Below are 23,294 nucleotides of genomic sequence, written 5' to 3' on the forward strand. Positions count from 1 at the left end.
TTCGTAAAACCCAGGGGCCATAGACCGGCTATGAAAGAAAATTTGAGAAAACCCTGGGGCCATAGAACGGCTATTTAATCCCCTGGAACGGATAATCATCTGTATCAAACCTTATTACAGGTAAAACCAGTAGGCAGTCTACTGTATTTTATCAAACTCTTATTAGAATAATAGATCTCGTAATAATTTTGCAAAAATAGTGGCATTTACTATTTTTAAAAGATTATTAGAAAAATTACAGATATGGTGCATTCGGAAGACAAAACCAATTTTTCACTTTTGACAATTGAGCACCTGCTACATCCAGATTCTAGGGAGGAAAGGAAGGACGATCTTACTGGATCCCATAGCCTCTCCGAGGCACAAACCAGGCTTTTACACAACCCCCCCCCCTGCACCCGAGCTTTTTAAAATAGTAAATGCCACTATTTTTGCAAAATTATTACGAGATCTATTATTCTAGAGAATAATGCATATAAATGCATATATGCATATAAATACAAAAGTAAATGTAAATAATTTTACCTTGCACCTAGATCCACCAAGCCTGTATGGCGCGCGTTTCAGTACTTCGGAAATCTAGAACTATCTTGAATCTCTAATCTGCAATGAAACAATACATATTATTGCACTTACCAAAACATGGATGAATGTAGAAAATACAGAACTATTAGCTGAATATCAAATAAATGGATTTAATCTATTTCACACAGATAGATATATTAGATATTATATTATATTCCTTTCCTCCCTAGAATCTGGATGTAGCAGGTGCTCAATTGTCAAAAGTGAAAAATTTGGTTTATTTAACATACACGCCATAGACCGGCTTGGGAAAAAAAGTTCGTAAAACCCAGGGGCCATAGACCGGCTTGGGAAAAAAAGTTCGTAAAACCCAGGGGCCATAGACCGGCTATGAAAGAAAATTTGAGAAAACCCTGGGGCCATAGAACGGCTATTTAATCCCCTGGAACGGATAATCATCTGTATCAAACCTTATTACAGGTAAAACCAGTAGGCAGTCTACTGTATTTTATCAAACTCTTATTAGAATAATAGATCTCGTAATAATTTTGCAAAAATAGTGGCATTTACTATTTTTAAAAGATTATTAGAAAAATTACAGATATGGTGCATTCGGAAGACAAAACCAATTTTTCACTTTTGACAATTGAGCACCTGCTACATCCAGATTCTAGGGAGGAAAGGAAGGACGATCTTACTGGATCCCATAGCCTCTCCGAGGCACAAACCAGGCTTTTACACAACCCCCCCCCCCCCTGCACCCGAGCTTTTTAAAATAGTAAATGCCACTATTTTTGCAAAATTATTACGAGATCTATTATTCTAGAGAATAATGCATATAAATGCATATATGCATATAAATACAAAAGTAAATGTAAATAATTTTACCTTGCACCTAGATCCACCAAGCCTGTATGGCGCGCGTTTCAGTACTTCGGAAATCTAGAACTATCTTGAATCTCTAATCTGCAATGAAACAATACATATTATTGCACTTACCAAAACATGGATGAATGTAGAAAATACAGAACTATTAGCTGAATATCAAATAAATGGATTTAATCTATTTCACACAGATAGATATATTAGATATTATATTATATTCCTTTCCTCCCTAGAATCTGGATGTAGCAGGTACTCAATTGTCAAAAGTGAAAAATTTGGTTTATTTAACATACACGCCATAGACCGGCTTGGGAAAAAAAGTTCGTAAAACCCAGGGGCCATAGACCGGCTTGGGAAAAAAAGTTCGTAAAACCCAGGGGCCATAGACCGGCTATGAAAGAAAATTTGAGAAAACCCTGGGGCCATAGAACGGCTATTTAATCCCCTGGAACGGATAATCATCTGTATCAAACCTTATTACAGGTAAAACCAGTAGGCAGTCTACTGTATTTTATCAAACTCTTATTAGAATAATAGATCTCGTAATAATTTTGCAAAAATAGTGGCATTTACTATTTTTAAAAGATTATTAGAAAAATTACAGATATGGTGCATTCGGAAGACAAAACCAATTTTTCACTTTTGACAATTGAGCACCTGCTACATCCAGATTCTAGGGAGGAAAGGAAGGACGATCTTACTGGATCCCATAGCCTCTCCGAGGCACAAACCAGGCTTTTACACAACCCCCCCCCCCCCCTGCACCCGAGCTTTTTAAAATAGTAAATGCCACTATTTTTGCAAAATTATTACGAGATCTATTATTCTAGAGAATAATGCATATAAATGCATATATGCATATAAATACAAAAGTAAATGTAAATAATTTTACCTTGCACCTAGATCCACCAAGCCTGTATGGCGCGCGTTTCAGTACTTCGGAAATCTAGAACTATCTTGAATCTCTAATCTGCAATGAAACAATACATATTATTGCACTTACCAAAACATGGATGAATGTAGAAAATACAGAACTATTAGCTGAATATCAAATAAATGGATTTAATCTATTTCACACAGATAGATATATTAGATATTATATTATATTCCTTTCCTCCCTAGAATCTGGATGTAGCAGGTTCTCAATTGTCAAAAGTGAAAAATTTGGTTTATTTAACATACACGCCATAGACCGGCTTGGGAAAAAAAGTTTGTAAAACCCAGGGGCCATAGACCGGCTTGGGAAAAAAAGTTCGTAAAACCCAGGGGCCATAGACCGGCTATGAAAGAAAATTTGAGAAAACCCTGGGGCCATAGAACGGCTATTTAATCCCCTTGAACGGACCTGTGCATGGACCACTGAGGCATAAAAAAAAACACGGGCCATAGACCGGCTTGGGAAAAAGAAGTTCGTAAAACCCTGGGGCCATAGAACGGCTATTTAATCCCCTTGAACGGACATGTGCATGGACCACTGAGGCATCGAAAAAAAACATGGGCCATAGACCGGCTTGGGAAAAAAAGCTAGGTTAGGCTAGGTAAAAAAGAAAGGAGCTAGGTTAGACTATGTATGTTTAAATCTCTGATTTAAACAGAGCCAGTGTTCAGTCAAATAACTGAATTTATCAAATCTTATCCTTGTATAATATACAAGCTGATGTGAGATCCCTGTCTACAGGTGGACTGGAACTATTATCAACTAATCCATACATCCCACCTGTCCCTTACAGCCCACAATCTATCATTAGGAAAACCATGTGAGAAATCTTTAAGGAATTCTGATAAAGAAAGAGATCTAGGGGTGGTTCTAAATAGAAAACTATCACCTGAGGACCACATAAAGAACATTGTGTGAGGAGCCTATGCCATGCATTCCAACTTCAACAGCATGTTGTGGGGTGCCGATATTGTGTGCTATCACATGTAAACCAACCAAGCCCACAAATACGTCAACATGGACCAGCATTACACCGTCTAACATACTCTGTCAGATGTAACAACTAAATTTGTGAATTCAAGACCTAATCTATTGCATAACACAGTGTTAGTACGAGAAAAACATTACTTACATTCGAAGCCGTGTTTTAAAATGGCGGCGGTCTTGTTGTACTGACGCTCCAAACTGTGTGTTCGTTTGCGTATGATGAACGTGTGACAATTTACTACAACAATTATTTAATTATTCTTATTCTTTATTTTACTATTTTTAGGGTACATGAAATTTCCAAATTATTTGCACACAATAATATAATTGCATTGTCATAACCTTTATATATTACGGAAAATACGATGACATGAACGAAGTCAAAGTGAAGTTGAAGTCAAAGTCATTCGCCGAACGTATTAGTCATTTTTTTTCTCCCAAACGATAAGGGATAAGAAATCCACAGAGCATATAAGTGTAGAGTAAAGTCAATTTTATTCAGGAAAGTACATACATAGTTGATTTACAAACATAATGTTGGATTTATAGATAGAGCTAGTGCATACAATACCTAAAGCCAATATAGTAGGCATATAGCATTTCAGGCAACCGGGCAGTATATATGGACCCCTTACTCAAATCTCTGAATATGTTAGATATTAAGTCCCTGCACATACTCTCATGTGTATTTTATATATATAAAACGCTGCACTGTAATGTCAATCCTGACCCTAAAAGCTTCCTAGAAGGTTGTAACAGATCCCATGAGCACCACACCAGAAACAAATACCTGTAGGTGTGTACTGATGGTGCCTTATAGTGTGTACTCGTACCTTATGGTGTGTACTGGGGCCTTATGGTGTATACTGGTGCTTTATGGTGTGTACTGGTGCCTTATGGTGTGTTCTAGTGCCTTATGGGGCGTACTGGTGCCGTATGGAGTGTACTGGTGCCTTATGGTGTGTACTGGTGCATTATTGTGTGTACTGGTGCCTTATTGTGTACTGGTGCCTTATGGTGTGTACTGGTGCATTATGGTGTGTACTGGTGCATTATGGTGTGTACTGGTGCATTATGGTGTGTACTGGTGCCTTATGGTGTGTGTTCTGGTGCCTTATGGTGTGTACTGGTGCATTATGGTGTGTATAATGCACACTTTAGTGCGCGCGGCACTAGCTGGAAAAACAAGCGGGTTGTGCTCAAGCGTAAACACAAAAAAGTTTATAATCTTTTCACGCTGCTAACCTCAATTCTCGAGCTACGTTTTTCATTTTGGTATCAATGCGTTGGCAATAAAATTCTCTACAAGATCATATGCATAAAATGTCACCGAAGCATTTGGTATCCCACCACGAAGTAAATAAACACGAAGATGACTCGCCGTGACACCCAAACAGGAAGTAAATGTTCATACTCTTTCGTTTGTTGCCAGCCTCACAATCATCCTACAGCGCTCATTTTGATATCACTGAACTCACAATAAAATTCCCCACCCAGACATATGCCTATCAATGTCTAATTATGGTATCGGGTGACCCGCACGAGTGTGGGAACTGGGCGAAGCATTAGCCGTGATTTCAGCAGGGACGACACTGGTGTGATGCAGGGCTTTGAATGTTTATACTGATTTCACTGTCCTGACATTATTTCTGGAGCTACGTATTTCATTTTTATAGCAATGTGTTCGCAATAGAAAGTTCTATAAGAACATGGGTAGAGTTGGCCAACACAGCGTCAAATAAATTTGCGGCGAATAAAATCTTACGCGTGTTTGTACCCGTGAGCGTCAAAAGTTTTTACTTTGCTCATGTTTTTCAAGTTTATACTTGTTTCACACCGTTTTTTTTTGTATAGTGTTCGGAATAAAATTCCCTACACAGACATATGCATATCAAATACAATTCCTTGGAATTCACAGCTGTAGAGATGACGGAAAACACACAACCGGAACCCGCTCTTGACACTCCAACTCACACCCGCAACACCCACAAAAAAAGTTTCTCTTGTTTCATGTATACTTACTTTAGTTTTCGTGCTACAGTTCTCATTTAGGTATCAAAATATTCCTAAGAAAATAGACTACAATACTGAAACAATCTAAGACAATTATGTGTACTTACCAAAGCAAAGACGATTGTAGTAAAATAAGTTGAGCATTTTATCTCCACTCCACCTCCTTCAGGTACTGATTCCTGAAGTTGCTCAACAGATGTTCCTAGGTGGAGTAAAGCTGATGTAGGTGGTTATTTCTTGTCCACCCAATACACCCTTTTCCTGTGATAAGTGGTGTAACAAGGTATGACGCAAAGTGGAACATCGCATGTCTTGCACGCTATACCAGTTTCCTTCCTGATACCCGACTTTGAACACACTTCACACCTGCGACGTTTGGGGATTTTTACCAGCTCATGTTTCAATTTATAGTTCAGGCGAGTCTCTGCTATAACAACACGTCGCTGTTGTCTCTGGGTTGGCAATAAACTACTGTCTGAATCGTCGCTCTCACTATTGTTTTAAACACTAATGTGGAATATGAATTATCTTCATCAGATTCAGCTTCAGCACTAGGTGTAGACGTGAAGAGAGGGCGCCTCACACCCGACGGGCCAGGTGTTGACGGGTCAGCAGCAGGATACACAGGACCAGTGTCATGATTTATGTCTGGAGCATGAACTAGATGTGGAGATGGTGTAGTTGTTGCAGGCCACTCTGCCTTGTCAAATTTCAATAAAGACCAAATAGCAACTTCATGGAACTAGAGCAGAGTTAGTTTCCTTCGATCATCTGTGTTGGCCTTGTACAATGCATGTACAATGCATTGAGTAAAGACCAAATAGCAACTTCATGGAACTAGAGCAGAGTTAGTTTCCTTCGATCATCTGTGTTGGCCTTGTACAATGCAACCACAAGTTGACATTGAATGTGAATTAACAATGAGACAAGTAAGATTTATACTAATACATTTATACTAACTCTGTTGAGCGTTGACCATTTATACATCAAATCTGTTGATGTGAGCACTTTAGTTTAGTCTGCCGTTTAAAGAAAAAAAGAGCATATCAATGGTATATCACAGAAAACGAATTTATCATAAACTCATGTATTTGTCTTATCATATTGAACTGCATTCATATTTTTAATATATAACAATATGAATATACAAATTTCTGTAAATCCCCTACCTTGTTGGAATCTGTGGAAATGAATGAGCAAATGTGCTGGCTGAAGGCGCTGAAGGAAACCACATTGGTTTCATTTTGGATACAAATGTCCATGGAAATTCAAAATGGAAACTAATTATATAGTTGAACCTGCAGAGACGAGTTTAAGAATCTGTGTTGAGAGTGATGGACACAGCCTTCACAATTATACTTCAGAGAATGTAAACATCTAAGAGTCATTAGAAATATGTGTAGAATAATAAACCCTACATTGTTTGAGTTAGGGAAAACACCATTTGTGATATATAGATACTATAGCTGTTCCTAAAGATTCACCCTTTTTTGCACCAGCAAGATAACATATAAGATTTTAAGAGTTGACGAATGTTAATATTCTTGTTTGATAAACTGTGAACTTGAGACATAGTTAATAAGAACATATTAACACAACAAAATGTTTTCAGAATCTTTAACACCACTTTCCAGCAACTTATATAATTTATATAAATTATTTTAGAGAATAATACATAAATTATATATTTAAACATGATATAGTGTTTAGTGGAATGTATAAGGAGTCAAATTGTGTTAAAAAGAGCAATTTTTAGAAAATTTGGAAAAATACTTTTTTCTGTTCAAATTATAACTAAATGGATTTTAAAGGTTTCACTCAGCCAATATATATCATTCACAATTTATTAATGAATTTTACAAAAAAACACCATAAATTTTATATTTAAACATGTAAAAACTATTTGTTTTACATTTGGAAGAAAATAATTGTAGAAAAACAATTTATAATTAAACCTTTGTGTTTGGATTTTTTGAGTAAAAGTTTCTCAAAGGCTTTCCTGCACCATTCTCAATGCAAATCATTCCCACACCTATGGGAAGAGATAGGCGAAAGTTGTGTAGATGATTTGTGTTTGCTGGGCCCGGGCCCTTTCTGGGCCTGTACCCGGGCCCTTTCTGGGCCTGTACCCGGGCCCTTTCTGGGCCTGTACCCGGGCCCTTTCTGGGCCTGTACCCGGGCCCTTTCTGGGCCTGTACCCGGGCCCTTTCTGGGCCTGTACCCGGGCCATTTCTGGGCCTGTTTCCGGGCCCCTTCTGGGCCTGTACCCGGGCCCTTTCTGGGCCTATACCCGGGCACTTTCTCTGCCTGTACCCGGGCCATTTCTGGGCCTGTACCCGGGCCATTTCCGGTCCTGTACCCGGGCCCTTTCTGGGCCTGTACCCGGGCCCTTTCCGGGCCTGTACCCGGGCCATTTCTGGGCCTGTACCCGGGCCTGTACCCGGGCCATTTCTGGGCCTGTAACCGGGCCCTTTCTGGGCCTGTACCCGGGCCCTTTCTGGGCCTGTACCCGGGCCCTTTCTGGGCCTGTACCCGGGCCCTTTCTGGGCCTGTACCCGGGCCCTTTCTGGGCCTGTACCCGGGCCCTTTCTGGGCCTGTACCCGGGCTCATTCTGGGCCTGTACCCGGGCCCCTTCTGGGCCTGTACCCGGGCCCTTTCTTGGCCTGTACCCGGGCCCTTTCTGGGCCTGTACCCGGGCCCTTTCTGGGCCTGTACCCGGGCCCTTTCTGGGCCTGTACCCGGGCCCTTTCTGGGCCTGTACCCGGGCCTTTTCTGGGCCTGTACCCGGGCCATTTCCGGGCCTGTACCCGGGCCATTTCTGGACCTGTACCCGGGCCCTTTCTGGGCCTGTACCCGGGCCCTTTCTGGGCCTGTTAACATGAAAACGTCTCTCGAGTTTATCTCTCTAATGTTGTTTTCCCATCTTTCATTTTATCAGCTTAGTTCCTTTATTATGCCCCAATTACTCATCCATTGAGCGGTAGTTAAACTGAACCCAAATTTAAAAAAAATTCCTTTTGCTAAGCAAGCTACAGTCTTGATAACGTCAGATATATTGTTTGTTAACACATTTCTCAACAATGAACAGTCAGTTTTATCAAGCTAACATATCCTAACAGAACGAGTGAGAGTATTAACTGGTCTAATTATTTAATAGACCAGTATATATTATTAGATTATACTGGTATAATTATATATATATAAATATATATATATATATATATATATATATATATATATATATGTATATATATATATATATATATATATATATATATATATATATATATATATATATATATATATATATATTACAACTATTTAACACTGGGAAGGGATCAGGATAAGGATTTGGGATGGGATGGGGAGGAATGGTGCCAAACCACTTGGACGGCGGTCGGGGATTGAACGCCTAGGACTGCTACTGTGCATTTAAATTACTAACTTACCTGAGAGTCTCTATCCCTACATGTAAATGTTTGTGTATACTGGTAATGTGAGGAACATACAGAAGATAAGGGTAGCTGAACACTACAAAAGGCTGAAGGACAACTTTATTAAAGTTGCATAATGAAATGTGTAAGTACTTCATTCATAATGATATGCTGCCGAAATCTTAGCGAAGAATCCAAAATTTGCTTACTGTAGGTAATGCATGCACATGACTGTAAAACTGCCGCCCAGTTGGGTGGGTGTGGGTGGGTGTGGAGCACATGACTGTAAAGCTGCCGCCCAGTTGGGTGGGTTTGCAGCAAGACTAGTAACTGTGTGACTCACTATAGATGCAAAGTGCCTTTTATAGTGACTGTTGTGAGCCTCTTGTTGATCACCTGTGACACAAAGATTATTGATGTGTGTATTTGTGTAGGTGATTAAATATGTATGTGTATGTATATATGTATACGTATATATATATATATATATATATATATATATATATATATATATATATATATATATATATATATATATATATATATATATATATATAAATATATATATATGTATGAGTGTGTGTACATGTGTATACAACATTAATAATTTTGTAACTAGCGTCAAACATTGTTATTTGCTTAGCTAAACGAACTAGAGGGTTCAGTTCCTGAACTGATTATGTGCCTCTGTAATCCTTTACACCACCGCCCACGGGATGGGTATGGGGTGCATAATAAAGAAAGAAATAGAAGAAATTGAAATTGCATAATACGGTTATTGACATTCAATAATAGTAAGATAAAGCAATGAGGACCAAATGGGAGACCAGTGATCAGATGAATATTACAAACTCAAGGGTAGCCTTCTCTTCTTGTATATAAATGAAAAAATAAATGTTTGTTTAATTCTAATGCTTGTAGGCGAGAACAGTTGTGAACGCCAGCTAGCGCACAAGTACATGAGCGCCCAAAATACTTTTACACAAAAGACATGTACAGACAGGCGTGTGGCTTCTGACTTCTTTTTTATTGATTAATATTAAATATTAGGCGCTTACCTATAATAGTTATCATTTTATACATGTATAACTCTCACATAATAAATATAAAAGGAGTTTATCCAAAAACTGACAGAAGTGTTGTGTTTTGTGCGTTGTATCGTGTTTGTGGGCATTCGGGTGTGTTGTGTTTACGCTGGCGGGCGGCGTCCTTACCAACTCCGGATTATGTCTATTACATCACTAAACTTCATTTAATAACTATATGCCTGTTAAATAGAAGATTTTAATTGTTAATAGCATTATATTGTCGTTTTAATATGGAACACGTACACATATGCGAAACGTCTAAAGCTGGTGTCCGAAGTGGTAAAAATATTAGTGTGCGATGTTGTCAATGTACGGAGTGTCTTGTATCCACGTGGAACTATAATACAGCACATGTTAGTGCATTCAGGTGACAAACCTCACGATTGTCCAGAGTGTGGGAAGAGATTCAGTCGTCCTGGTCATATGAAGAGGCACAAGATGATACAAGCAGATAATAGGCTAAACACTTTGAGTGTGAAAGATAATTAAGAGAATGTTGAAGGATAATGAGGCACATAATAGTATATTAACTCACCTTTAATCTAACAGTGTGCTATCACAATGCCAGTTGGATGTTCTTCAGAGGTAATTATATTTTGCTTGAGAAATACACTTCACAATGAAAGGTAAAGATATGAAGATATTTTATTATATTGTTCTTTTATGAAAGTTAGATGACTAAGCAAGAACTAGAGAAGCTGTCGCTAGGAAAACTCAAAATTGCTTATAAGTACTGTATAGAAATATCTCTTTAATTTAGCAAAGGTAAAACAAAGCTTTAAATGTTTTTCTTCATATTTATGTAAATAATGTGCTTCCTTTTTTTGCTTCCTGTAGAAATTTATTTAAAATGTAATATACTCTGTAGCTAAGTTATGGACATTTTTGTTGTAATATTATTTAGCATTGGAGTTGGTGAAGAAGACAATCTGAGACGTACTTAAGGTGACACTATTTGATTGGTAAGGAAATGTATATTAATCGAGGAATCTTCTCAGGAGATTCATATGCAAACTGATGTCCATTTTTTATTTTTTGTTTAGGCCTATTTATGAGTTCTATTCTTGATTATAAATATTTCACCGAAGAGCATGTTGAAGGCTGATTGGCATTTATAGCTGTCAGTCAAGTTAATATGAAATTTAAATTAATATTACTCTAGAAATTTATCACTCTAAATTTACCAGAAATTTATTACTCTAGCCTAACTTTATCAGTTATGCTGTAATTGTCTGGGAATAATATTTTACCCGATTTACCTGAGGGCCAAAAACCCGAGTGGCCTCAATGAGAACAGGAAGTCGTCGGCTTGTTGAAGGTTCCCTTCCCCCTCCCAGTTTGCCTTCATGATTTTTTCCAGGTATATTTTGAAATTCAGCACAGTTTTGGCAGTTATGGGTTTGGTGGGTCGGCAGTTCCATTGATCAATAACCCTGTGGGTGAAAAAGCCTGATTCAAAGTTATATTAGTCTGATTGGCAATTATATTATCCTGACTGTCACTTTATATAAAAAAATTATATCAAAGAGATATTTATGTTGTGGTGCTTGTGGGTTCTATTACGTCTATCAATGGAGAGTTTCAGATCAGGGTTAGCATTTAGGAACAAGGTTTTGTACTTGTAAATAGCACAAGAGAATGTGTAGAGCGAGTGTATATGTAGCATGTTCAGGGATTTTAAACAGAGAGGTTGGGTGTTGTTTGGAGACAGTTTTATTGTTATGATAGCAGATTTTTGTTGGGTGATGATGGGCTTGAGGTAGTTTGCAGTGGATGAATGAACCTCATCCATAGATACTGTATGTTGAGATACCACCCCTAATTTACAAAAAAAAGCCTCTAGATTTTTAGCTCCAGCCATTGCATTGCTCTACAACAAATTATTTGAACTCTAAACCTTTCCTGATATTTTGAGAAAAAAAGGAAGAGTAACCTTAGTCCATAAAAGCAGCAATCTCACTGAAGTCAACAATTATAGACCAATATCAATTCTGCCGATTTTGTCTAAATTAATTTAAAGTTAATTTACACGCAGCCTTACTCCTATTTATACTTAGTTCTTCCCATAATGGCTTCAGGCCCAAAAAAGGACCATGCCCAGTTAGTATGATTAATTTAATTTATGCAGCCCTTGGAAAACTTATTCATTTATTTGTTGACCTACATAAGACGTTTTGACACTGTAAACACATTAACTTTCTTAAATTGCAACATTATGGAGTAAGAGGTCACTCCCTCCAATACCTACAATCTTACCTCATGCAGTGACAGGCTCCAGTATGTCTCTGTGAATGATTCCAATTTTCCCACTCTACCCATAAACACTGGTGTCTCACCGGGCAGTATTCTTCACCCTCTCGTCTTTTTCATCTCTTCCTCCCTTTCCAGCTCGTTGCCATCGTGAGGGGGATTGGTTGGCGGATGCTAGAGTGTGATGCTCCATGGGACAGTGTCCTCTGTCCTTTTGAAGCCTTATGCTCCTGCTGCCTTCTTCACTAATTGTGCTGAATGCTTTTTCCTACTAAGTTTAATTTTTCCTTCCCAATTCTCCTTTTTAATTGCTATTTCCCAGCGACTTTTTGCTATTCTTGATCATTCTTTTAGATGTCATCTTCTGTTTTGACACTGGGTGTTAGGTGAGGCACAGTCTCTCGCCCGTAAAACTGTGGTACCCGAAATTGTTGAGCAAAGGGACACTTTTATTGTCACTCTTTTTCTTCGTTGCTGAGCCCAATCTTGATGGACTGATGGTTCTTAAAGTGGTGATTGCAGGGCATATATCCACAATGCACCCCTGGGGGGGGCACGTCTTATCGGGTGTCTTATCCTCTAATTGTGGCGCCATGGTGGGTATGGGGGGCTTGTTTGTTGATGAAATAATTACCTGTTCATTTACATGCTGATATCTGACACTTATTTTTAACTTCTCAAATGTGGAATGGGAGACCAGGGCCCTGAGTCGGACTGTGATGGAAAGCCGGGCTCTGTAGCCCCCTCTACATTGGGCCCAGACTGGACTACTCCCCTGCTCCCCTTCCTCTTCTGTGGTTGGGTCGAGCCCCAAGCCCCCTGTGGTGACTACCTCGTCCCCTAGTACGACTCCATCTCTCATTGACTACTGCACCTTATGACCCTCCTCTCTCTTTCTCTCTCTAGGGGGTTCTCACCACCGTGCCCGCCATGGCTGCTCTCGCATGCTTCCTTCCCATACCAATTCCTACCATGCCTTGTTTGATCTTGCTACGTGGACTAAGTCAAAATCAAATCAAATCAAATGTTTATTTAGGTAAGATACATACAAGAGATTTTAAAAAGAGTGATGGATTTTTAGATAGGGCTAGTACATACAATGCCTAAAGCCACTATTTATTTATTTATTTATGCATATACAAGAATGTACATAAGGAATGTGAGGATACAATTATGGTAATTACAGTCTTGTAAAGCCACTAGCACGCAAAGCGTTTCGGGCATGAAAAACTTAAATGATTAAAGCTTAATACTAATTGAGCATAAAGAATAAAATGAGTTGAGAACAAATAAAAAAAAAGAGATAAAAAGGGGGAACATGGCTGAAAAAGCAGCACAAATACAATTCGGTCGACAAACAGCGTCATTTAAAAAAAAAAACATTGGTTGACAATAGAGGGGTAAGGTAGGTTCCAGGGAATTTATTAGGTATAGCTTCGTTTTTATCTTAAACTGGTTGAGAGAGGTAGTCTTTAACATGGTTGGGAAGGTCATTCCACATTCTAGGTCCCTTGATACTTTGACTTACTTCCTTGAAGTACTTTGACCTCCATCATTTAGATTCTACTGCTGACAATTTCTCCCTCCATAGGGACCTTGTTGGTTCAGTAGATGCCTCTGTTACTTTTAACCCCACCCATCTCGGTATGCATGTTGTTGCTGCTTCTTCTCGAGATGCAGCTGTCCACTTGGCGACTTTGTCGTGCATTGAGGTGACCCCCCCCTGTTGGGGTCTCCAAGAATGCTCAGTTAAGTGCCAGTGTTGGCACTGTTCTCCTCCCACACCATGTTGCAACTGGTATTAGGAACCTCAAGGACTGCCACGAGGATATTAAACATGTCCTCGAGGCCCAAGGCCATTCTGTTCTCCAGGTTTACACGTTCCCGACCCCCTCGTGTCTGTCGGCATCTGTCCCTTCGGCTTGTGAAAATTACCTTTGATGGTTGGACACTTCCGCCCTCTGTTATTCTTGCTGGTGCCAGATGCTCCATTCAGGAGTACATACCCTCTTCTCGGCTTTGTAATAAGTGCTGGAAGTTCGCACATGATGCCCTCAAATGCTCCAGTATTCTCTCTCTCTCTCTGCCCTATGTGTGGGAACGAAGGTCACTCTAAGTCGGAGTGTACTTCTCCCCAGGCTCGAGGTCTCAATTGCGGTGATGCCCACCCTACCTTCTCTCGCGCGTGTATCCATTACAAACTTGAGGCAGCCGTCCTCAACATGAAGCACTGGGAACGTTTGTCATTTCCTGAGGCGAGGCGCCAAGTTCACCATCCCCCTCCTCCCCCTTTCGCTGGGGTTTCTTACGCTCACATGTTGCGCTCTTCCTTTCCTCGTCCTTCCCACCTTCCTCAGTCTCAACAGTTTCCAGGCCTTAGACCCAGATATGCCCACCGCCTGCTCCCCCGTTCCTTTACATTCTGACCCGAAGGTCCCCCCTCCTGGTTCTCTGTCTGGGGTTCCCCTTCTTTCTACCCAGTTTGCCATTTCTCCTGTGTCTTCTTTCTCATCTCCCTTTGATCCTCCTTCCCATCCTTCTCCTCTGTCTCTTAGCTCTCCACGCTGCCTGTCTGTTCGAGCTGATATCCATCTTTCTAGCGATCATCTTGTTGTTCGTTTTCGTTCTTCTTCTGTTTAGACATTTGAGTCTGTTGCCCAGTACGTTGCTGCTGGAACACCTGTCTCTCTGAGTCAGAAGCAAAAGCCTGGCTTATCTCCTTCCTCCTCCCTGGCTGGTAAGAAAGCTTCACTTTCATCCTCGCCCCCTACCTCTGACTCTATCGCTCCACCCCTCCCATTTCGGTGGTCGAGCCCCCTGTTCCTACTGTGGAGGTTTCTTTGGCCCCCGCTACCCTCTCGGTTCCTGCCCTTGCTGAGGTGTGCTTCCTGGTTTCTGCCCCTCCTGCTGTCCTTGAAAGTCCCTCTCGGTTGCCTCCTCCTCTGGACCCTGCTCATCTGCCTCTGGTCTGTCCTCCCACTCCCTTCCCTCCATCTTTACTCAGTTTACCCATGCCCACTATCCCTGACTTCGCTGACCCTGATCCTGATCCTGCACTTCTTTGACATGCTGTGTTAATTTTTAACCTTTGTTTCTTCATTGTTCTCTGTTCCTGTCCTTTCTCTTTTTGTCGATGTCTATTCTTCAATGGAATATTCATGGATATTACGCCAATTTCCATGAATTCCAACTTTTAATTTCACAGTTTTTGCTCCTTTGTGTCCATCTCCAGGAGCCGATGCTTGGTGCTCATCCTGGTCGCTTCCGTGATTATTCCTTTCTCTCCCCCTGACCCCCCCCCCTTCAGATTTTGCTGGGGCCAATAACTTTTCTGCTTTTGATTCGTTCTGATGTTCCCTTCATCCCCTTACTTTTTCCATCACCTCTTCAATGTTCTGTTGCCTGTGTCTTTGTTTGTAAATGGTACACAGTTTGTTCCATTTATCTCCCCCCAAATGTGCCCCTTTCTCTTCCCGATCTTAAACACCTAGTGGACTCCTTGCCAGAGTCTGTGCTCCTGCTGGGTGATTTCAGTTGTCGACATACCCTCTGGGGTGATGTTCTGACAAGCACCCGGGGTCGCCTTCTTGAACCGTTCGTCCTCTCTTCTTCCCTGTCTCTTCTGAATTCTGATGGGCCCACTCATTTGGACTCTTGGACTGCACCCTTTCCTGTCTTGATTTTTTTCTTTGCTCGTCGTCTCTTTACATGAATTTCACATTTCGGGTTCTTGGTGACTTCCATGGCAGTGACCATTCCCCATCCTTGTTAACTTTTTTTCTTTTCACCCTCCCCTCTCCTTCCCTAGGTGGCAGTTTGCCGAGGCTGACTGGCATCAATTTACCCTCTGTGCTACTCTCCGACCTCTCCATTTTGCTTCTCCCTCGTGCCCTCTTCCTTTTTCTTGACACCGTCTTCAATGCTGCCCTCCACTCTATTCCTCGCTCTACCTCTCAGGAAACATGGAAGTGCGTTCCCTGGTGGAATGTGGACTGTGCTTGGGCTGTCTGCTATAAGTGTGCAGCCTGGAAGAGACACTGCCGCCGGCAGATGGCTGATTTTTGTCTTTTGTTTCGGAAGGCAAGTTCAGTGGTCCGTAGGACCATCTGTACAGGTAAACGTGAGTGTTGGAGGTCTTATGTTTCCACCATTATGTCCGAAAATACTCTGCCGCAGATCTGGAGGGGTATCCACAAGATAGTGGGTAAATTTGCTTCTGATGTCTCGCCGGTCCTCCACCTCCGTGATACTCTTGTGGTGGACCCGTTGCATGTTGCGACCAAACTGGGTTCCCACTTTTCGTCTGTTAGCTCTGGTTCTCATCTTCCTCAATCTTTCCTTCTTCGTAAGCCTGTTCTTGAATCTCGTCCTTTAGATTTCTGCACTCATCTCAGCCTTCCCTATAACGATCCCTTCTCTCTCTCTGAACTTAAGTCTGCCCAGTCCCTCTGTGGTTCTATGGCAGTGGGTTCCGATGGCATTCATTATGAGATGCTTCACCATCTCCATCTGTGCATGTCTCGGTATTTACTGAGTCTGTATAATCGGGTCTGAGAGTTGTCTTCAGTACCTGAGGACTGGCTTGATGCCATTGTCCTCCCCATCCTCCCTGTTATGTTTCCAGGGTCTCTCGGGACATTCCCTAAGGACTTCCACCCTATTGCCCTCATGAGTTGTCTGCAAACTCTTTTGAACGTATGGTTAACGTTTGTCTGATGTGGGTTTTAGAACACTCACCACCTCTCCCCTTCTTAATTTGGTTTTCGCAAGTGCCGCAGCACAACAGATGTCCTGGCAAACTTAGAGGTCTATATTTGTACTGCTTTTACTGCGAAGACCTCTGTTGTTGCCGTCTTCTTTGACCTGGAAAAGGCTTACGACACCACCTGGAGATATCATATTCTGTCACAACTTCATTCATCTTGCCTTCGTGGTAATCTCCCTCTCTTCCTCCAAAGCTTTATCTCTCGTTTCTTTCGAGTTAGGCTTAGTGCCACTCTCTCTGCCCCTTTTAGGCAATATGAGGGTGTACCCCAAGGTAGTGTTCTGAGTACTACTCTTTTTCTAGTTGCCCTCAATGGTCTTTTTTTCCTCCCTTCTGGCGTTTTCTTCGCTCTCTATGTCGACGATCTTACCCTTTGCTGTCGGGATGATGATTCGCCTCTCCTTCAACGGTGGCTTCAACTTGCGATTGATGCCATGTCATCTTGGGCCACTGATCATGGCTTCAAGTTCTCTATGTCTAAGACTTGTGCTATGACTTTTACTCAGAAGCATGTCGTTCTTTGTCCCTCTTTCACTTTATGGTCATCTCCTTGTGTTCAGGGAGTCCGCTAAGCTTTTGGGGTTAATCTTTGACACTCGTTTGTCTTGGTCGCCTCATATCTCTTACCTCCGAGTTGAATGCTCCAAGACCCTTACCATCCTTAAGGTTTTGTCCCATACTTCTTGGGGAGCTGATAGCCGCACACTCCTCTCTTTACATTCGTCTCTCGTCCTGTCTAAACTCGATTATGGTTGCCCTGCTTACTCGTCTCCTTCTACTCTTCGTCGTCGTGATGCTTTGCACCGTACTGGGTTGCGCCTCAGCTCTGGTGCCTTTCGTTCGATTCCCACCCTCAGCTTGTTTGTTGATACTGCCTTCCTATCTTTCCAGGATCACCGTGATCGCCACTGTCTTTGATATCTTGCACGGTCCTTGCAACATCCTTCCTCTCGCCTCTTGTCATGCTTTGACTTTTACCCCTCCTGTAGTTCCTGTTCTTCATCACCACCTCCCTCTTTTTCGTCTTGTCTTTATTTAGATTTCACATGGTGGATTCTTCGTGACTCCATAACAGTGACCATTTCCCCATCCTTGTCACCTTTTTCTCTTTTCACCCTTCTCTCTCCTTCCCTAGGTGGCAGTTTGCCAAGGCTGACTGGAATCTATTCACTCTACATGCTACTCTTTCTGACCTCTCCTATCTGCCTCACCGTCGAGCCCTACTCCTTTTTCATCACACCATATTAGACGCTACCGTCCACTCTATTCCTTGCTCTACCTCCAGGGGCATGCGGAAGTGCGTTCCCAGGTGGAATGCTGGGTGTTTCGACTGTCCTCTGTAAGAGTGCAGCCTGGAAGAAAGACAGATGCAGACAGACGGCTGTTTTCTTTTGTTTTATAAGGTGACTGCCGTACGGTTAAACATGAGAGTTGGAAATCTTTTGTCTCCACCATTACGTCTGATATTCCTCTGCCCCAGATCTGGAAGAAAACCCGTAAGATTGCGGGTAAGTTTGTTCCAGATGTCTCACCAGTCCTTCACTTCCATGATTCTATTGAGGCGGATCCTGTGTCAGTCGCCACCGAACTGTGTTCCCCTTTTTCGACTGGTGGCTCCAGTTCTAGTCTTCCTTCATCTTTCCTTATTCGTAAGCACCTTCATGAATCTTGTCCTATAGATTTTCGCATGCATCTCCAGCTTCTCTATAATGATCTCTCTCTCCGAACACCAGTCTGCCCTGACTCTGCGGTTCTATGGCAGCGGGCTCAGAAAGCGAAACATCTCCTAATGAATGTCACCTCTCTCAATGCATGGTTTCAGTATATACTGAATCTGTTTAACCTTATCTGGCAGTCATCATCTGTCCCTGAGAACTGGCTTCAGGTGGTGGTTTTTCCTATTCAGAACCCCCTCCCCGCTCAGCTCGTTGTCGCCATGTGGGGGCTTAGTGGGCGGCTGCCGGAGTGTGATGCTCCTTGGGACAGTCCTCTGTCCTTTTCTAGCCTTGTGCTCCTGCTGCCGTCCTCTCCAATTCTGCTGGGCATCTTTTCCTTTTCCTTCTGTTTCGTTTTTCTCCCCCCTCTTCTCCTATCTGCTTGCCGTTTCCTACCGACCTTTTGCTCGTTCTGGTTCTTCCCTTGGACTTCTTCTATTTTGACGCCCGGGTGCTTGAGGAGGCATACTCATGCACCCGTAGAACTGCAGTACCCGACGTCGAGAGCGAGGGGAACCTTTTATTGTCAATCCCCACTTCGTCACTGAACCCGATCTCGACGGACTGTCGGTTTCTTAAGGTGGCGTTTGTGGGGCGTATACTCGCGACGCACCCCTAGGAGGCCCCGACAAGATCGGCGATAGCTTCTTGTTGGGTGTCCTGCCTCTAATTGTGGCTTCATGGTGGGTGTGGGGGCACATTCGTGAGTGAATTCTTTCTTTCGTCAAGATGATTACCCCTGCTTCGGCTTCTTCTGGTTTACCTTCTCAGGCTCGTGGGGTGGGCGACCAAGCCCCCGAGTCGGTCCGTATTGGAAGACCGGGCTCTGTAGCCTCCGCTGCATTGGGCCCCGACCTTGCTCCTCCTTTGGCCTCTCTGACTCCTTCCTCTGGCTCCCCTCCCTCCTCTGTGGTTGGGTCGAGCCCCAAGCCCCCAATGGTGACTACCTCGTCCCCTGGCGCGGCTCCTTCTCTAGTTGTAACTACTGCGCCTTTTAACCCCTCTCTCTCTGGGGGTTCTCACCGCCGTCCTCGTCACGGCCGCCCTCGCTCGATTCCTTCCAGTTCTGCTACCTATCAAGCCTTGTTTGGTCCCGCTTCGTGGGCCAAATATTTTGATCTCCTCCCTCTTGATTCTGCGCCTCCTGACGATTTCTCCCTCCATCGACATCTCATTGATTCCGTGGATGCCTCCATTACTTTCAACCCCACTCGTCTCGGTACACGTGTCGTTGCTGCTCCTTCTCAGGATGCTGCTTCCCGCTTGGCTGCCTTATCCTGCCTTGGCGAGACCCCCGTTCGGGTCTCGAAGAACGTTCAGTTGAATGCCAGTGTTGGCACTATTTTGCTCCCGCCCCATGTTGCGACCGGTGTTCGGGACCTGCGCGACTGCCACGACGATATTCGACATATCCTCGCTGCCCAGAGCCACTCTATTCTCCAGGTGGACACGTTTACTCGTCCCCCTCGTGGTAGTCGCCGTCAACCCCTCCGGGTTGTGAAGATTACCTTTGATGGTAGGACCCTTCCACCCTCTGTCATTCTTGCTGGTGCCAGGTGCTCTGTCCAGGAGTACATTCCTTCTCCTCGGCTCTGCAACAAGTGCTGGAGGTTTGGGCATGGTGCCCTCCGCTGCTCCGGGACTGTCTCTCTCTGTCCTTTGTGTGGTGGCGAAGGTCACTCTAAGTCGGAGTGCGCTTCTCCCCAGGCTCGTTGCCTCAACTGCGGTGAGGCCCATCCTACCTTCTCCCGTGCGTGTGTCCATTACAAGCTTGAGGCAGCCGTCCTCAACTTGAAGCACCGGGAGCGTTTATCTTTTCCTGAGGCGAGGCGCCAGGTTCGCCGGCTCCCGCCTTATGCTAATATCTCTTATGCTCGCATGTTGCGCTCTTCCTCTCCTCGTCCTTCCCGCCTTCCTCAGACTCACAACCGTTTCCGGGCCTTGGACCCTGATGCGCCCACTGCCCCCTCCTCTGTCCCTTTGGGTTCTCTCCCGAAGGATCCTCCTCCTGGTCCTCTGTCTGGGGTTCCCCTTCCTTCTACCCGGTCTGTCGTGTCTTCTGTGTCTTCTTCCTCGTCCCCCTCCGATCCTCCTTCCCATCCTCTTCCTCCATCTATCGGCTCTCCCCGCCGCCTGTCGGTGCGGGCGGATGTCTCCTAACGGCCGTCGTGTGTGCTCTCGTTCGGCTTCTCCTGTTGAGACACTGGAATCCGTTGCCCGGTACGTAGTTGCTGGGACACCGGTCTCTTTAAGTCAGAAGCGTAAGCCTGGCTCCTCTCCTTCCTCTTCCCCGGCGGGTAAGAAGGCTTCGCTTTCTTCCTCAGCTCCTCCTTCTGGCTCTGTTGCTCCTTCCCCTCCCGTTTCAGTGCTTGCGCCCCCTGTTCCTGCTATGGAGGTTTCTTTGGCCCCTGCTTCCCTTTCGGTTGCTGCTCTTGCTGGGGTGCGCTCCTCTTTTTCTACTCCCCCTCTTCCTGCTGCTGTCCTTGACTACTCCTCTCCGTCGTCTCCTCCTCCTCCTCCTCCGGACCATGCCCGCCCACCTCTGATCTGTTCTCCCGTTTCCTTCCCTCCGTCTTTGCTCAGTTTACCCATGCCCCCTAACCCTGACTTTGCTGACCCTGATCCCGACCCTGATATTCTTTAACGTGCTCTGTTGGTCTTTCGCCTTTGTTTCCTCCTTGTTCTCTGTTTTTGTCCTTTCTCTTCTCGTCGTTGTCCATTCTTCAATGGAACGTTCGAGGTTATTACGCCAATTTCCTCGAACTCCAACTTCTGGTTTCGCGGTTTTCGCCCCTTTGTGTCTGTCTCCAGGAGCCAATGCTTGGTGCTCGTCCTGGTCGTTTTCGTGGCTATTCCTTTCTCTCCCCCCCCCCCAGCCATTGGTGGGGCTTCTAATTCTTCTGCTCTCTTGATTCGGGCTGATGTTCCCTTTGTTCCTTTACTTTTTCCTTCGCCTCTCCATTGTTCTGCTGCTCGTATCTTTGTGGGGAAATGGTACACAGTTTGTTCCATTTATCTCCCCCCGAGTGTCCCGCTCTCTCTTCCTGATTTGAAACACCTCCTAGACTCCTTGCCGGAGCCTGTGCTCCTGCTGGGTGACTTCAATTGTCGTCATTCTCTTTGGGGTGACGTTCTGACGAATACCCGGGGTCGCCTCCTTGAGCCGTTTCTCCTCTCTTCTTCCCTGTCTCTTCTGAATTCTGGTGAGCCCACTCATTTGGACTCTCGAACTCGCACCCTTTCTTGTCTTGATCTTTCTCTCTGCTCTTCTTCTCTTTACTTAGATTTCACGTGGCAGGTTCTTGATGACCTCCATGGAAGTGATCATTTCCCCATCCTTGTTTCCTTTTTCTCTTTTCGCCCTTCCCTCTCTTTCCCTAGGTGGCAGTTTGCTAAGGCGGACTGGACCCTATTTTCCCTCAGTGCTACTCTCTCTGACCTCTCCCTTCTGCCCCTCTCTCGCGCTCTCCTCCTTTTTCATGACACTGTCTTCGACGCTGCCCTCCGCTCTATTCCTCGCTCTTCCTCTCGGGGTCCACGGAAGTGCGTTCCCTGGTGGAATGCGGACTGTGCTCGGGCTGTCCGCTGTAAGCGTGCAGCCTGGAAGAAGCACCGCCGTAGGCAGACGACCGATTCTTTTCTTTTCTTTCGGAAAGCGAGTGCGGTGGCCCGTAGGGCCATCCGTACGGCTAAACGTGAATGTTGGGCTTCTTATGTCTCGACAATTACGTCCGAAACCCCTCTGGCCCAGATCTGGAAGCGTATCCGCAAGATAGCGGGTAAGTTCGTTCCCGATGTTTCACCGGTCCTTCACCTCCATGATACTCTTGTGGCGGACCCGTTGCAGGTCGCTTCCGAACTGGGTTCCCACTTTTCTTCTGTTAGCTCTGGTCTTCATCTTCCCCAATCTTTCCTTCTTCGTAAACCTGTCCTTGAGTCTCGTCCTTTAGATTTCTGCACTCATCTTCAGCTTCCCTATAATGATCCCTTCTCTCTCTCTGAACTTCGTTCTGCCCTGGCCCTCTGCGGTTCTACGGCGGCGGGCTCCGATGGTATTCATTATGAGATGCTTCGCCATCTCCCTCCGAGCACGTCTCAGTATTTACTGAGTCTGTATAATCGGATCTGGGAGTCGTCGTCAGTCCCTGAGGACTGGCTCGATGCCGTTGTCCTCCCTGTTCGCAAACCGGGGTCTCTGGGTACTTCCCCTAAGGACTTTCGCCCTATTGCTCTCACAAGTTGTGTCTGCAAACTCTTTGAACGTATGGTTAACGTTCGTCTGATGTGGTTCCTGGAACACCATCACCTCCTCTCCCCTTCTCAATTTGGTTTCCGCAAGTGCCGCAGCACGACAGATGTCCTGGTGAACTTGGAGGTCTATATTCGTACTGCTTTTGCTGCGAAGACCTCCGTTGTTGCCGTCCTTTTTGACCTAGAAAAGGCTTACGACACCACTTGGCGTTATCATATCCTATCTCAACTTCATTCTTTTGGCCTTCGTGGTCATCTCCCTCTCTTTCTCCGCAGCTTCCTCTCTCGTCGTTCCTTTCGGGTGCGCCTTGGTACCGCTCTGTCTCCCTCTTTTCAGCAATACGAAGGTGTGCCCCAGGGTAGTGTTCTGAGCACTACTCTTTTTCTGGTTGCCCTCAATGGTCTTCTTTCCTCTCTTCCTTCTGGTGTCTTCTCCGCTCTCT

General features: G+C 44.0%; 1 long non-coding RNA gene across 1 annotated transcript in view; it reads right to left on the bottom strand.

Moving 5' to 3' along the window:
• Positions 1-2,302: 2,302 nt before the first annotated feature.
• The window catches only part of LOC138371291 (uncharacterized), a 239,892-nt gene continuing 218,900 nt past the window's right edge, over positions 2,303-23,294 (bottom strand). Inside the window, exon 3 of the long non-coding RNA XR_011230394.1 lies at positions 2,303-2,380. This is a non-coding gene — a long non-coding RNA (uncharacterized lncRNA). The remainder of the gene's footprint in view (positions 2,381-23,294) is intronic.

This window comes from Procambarus clarkii, chromosome 35 (assembly GCF_040958095.1).
Source record: "Procambarus clarkii isolate CNS0578487 chromosome 35, FALCON_Pclarkii_2.0, whole genome shotgun sequence".
NCBI lineage: Eukaryota > Metazoa > Arthropoda > Malacostraca > Decapoda > Cambaridae > Procambarus > Procambarus clarkii.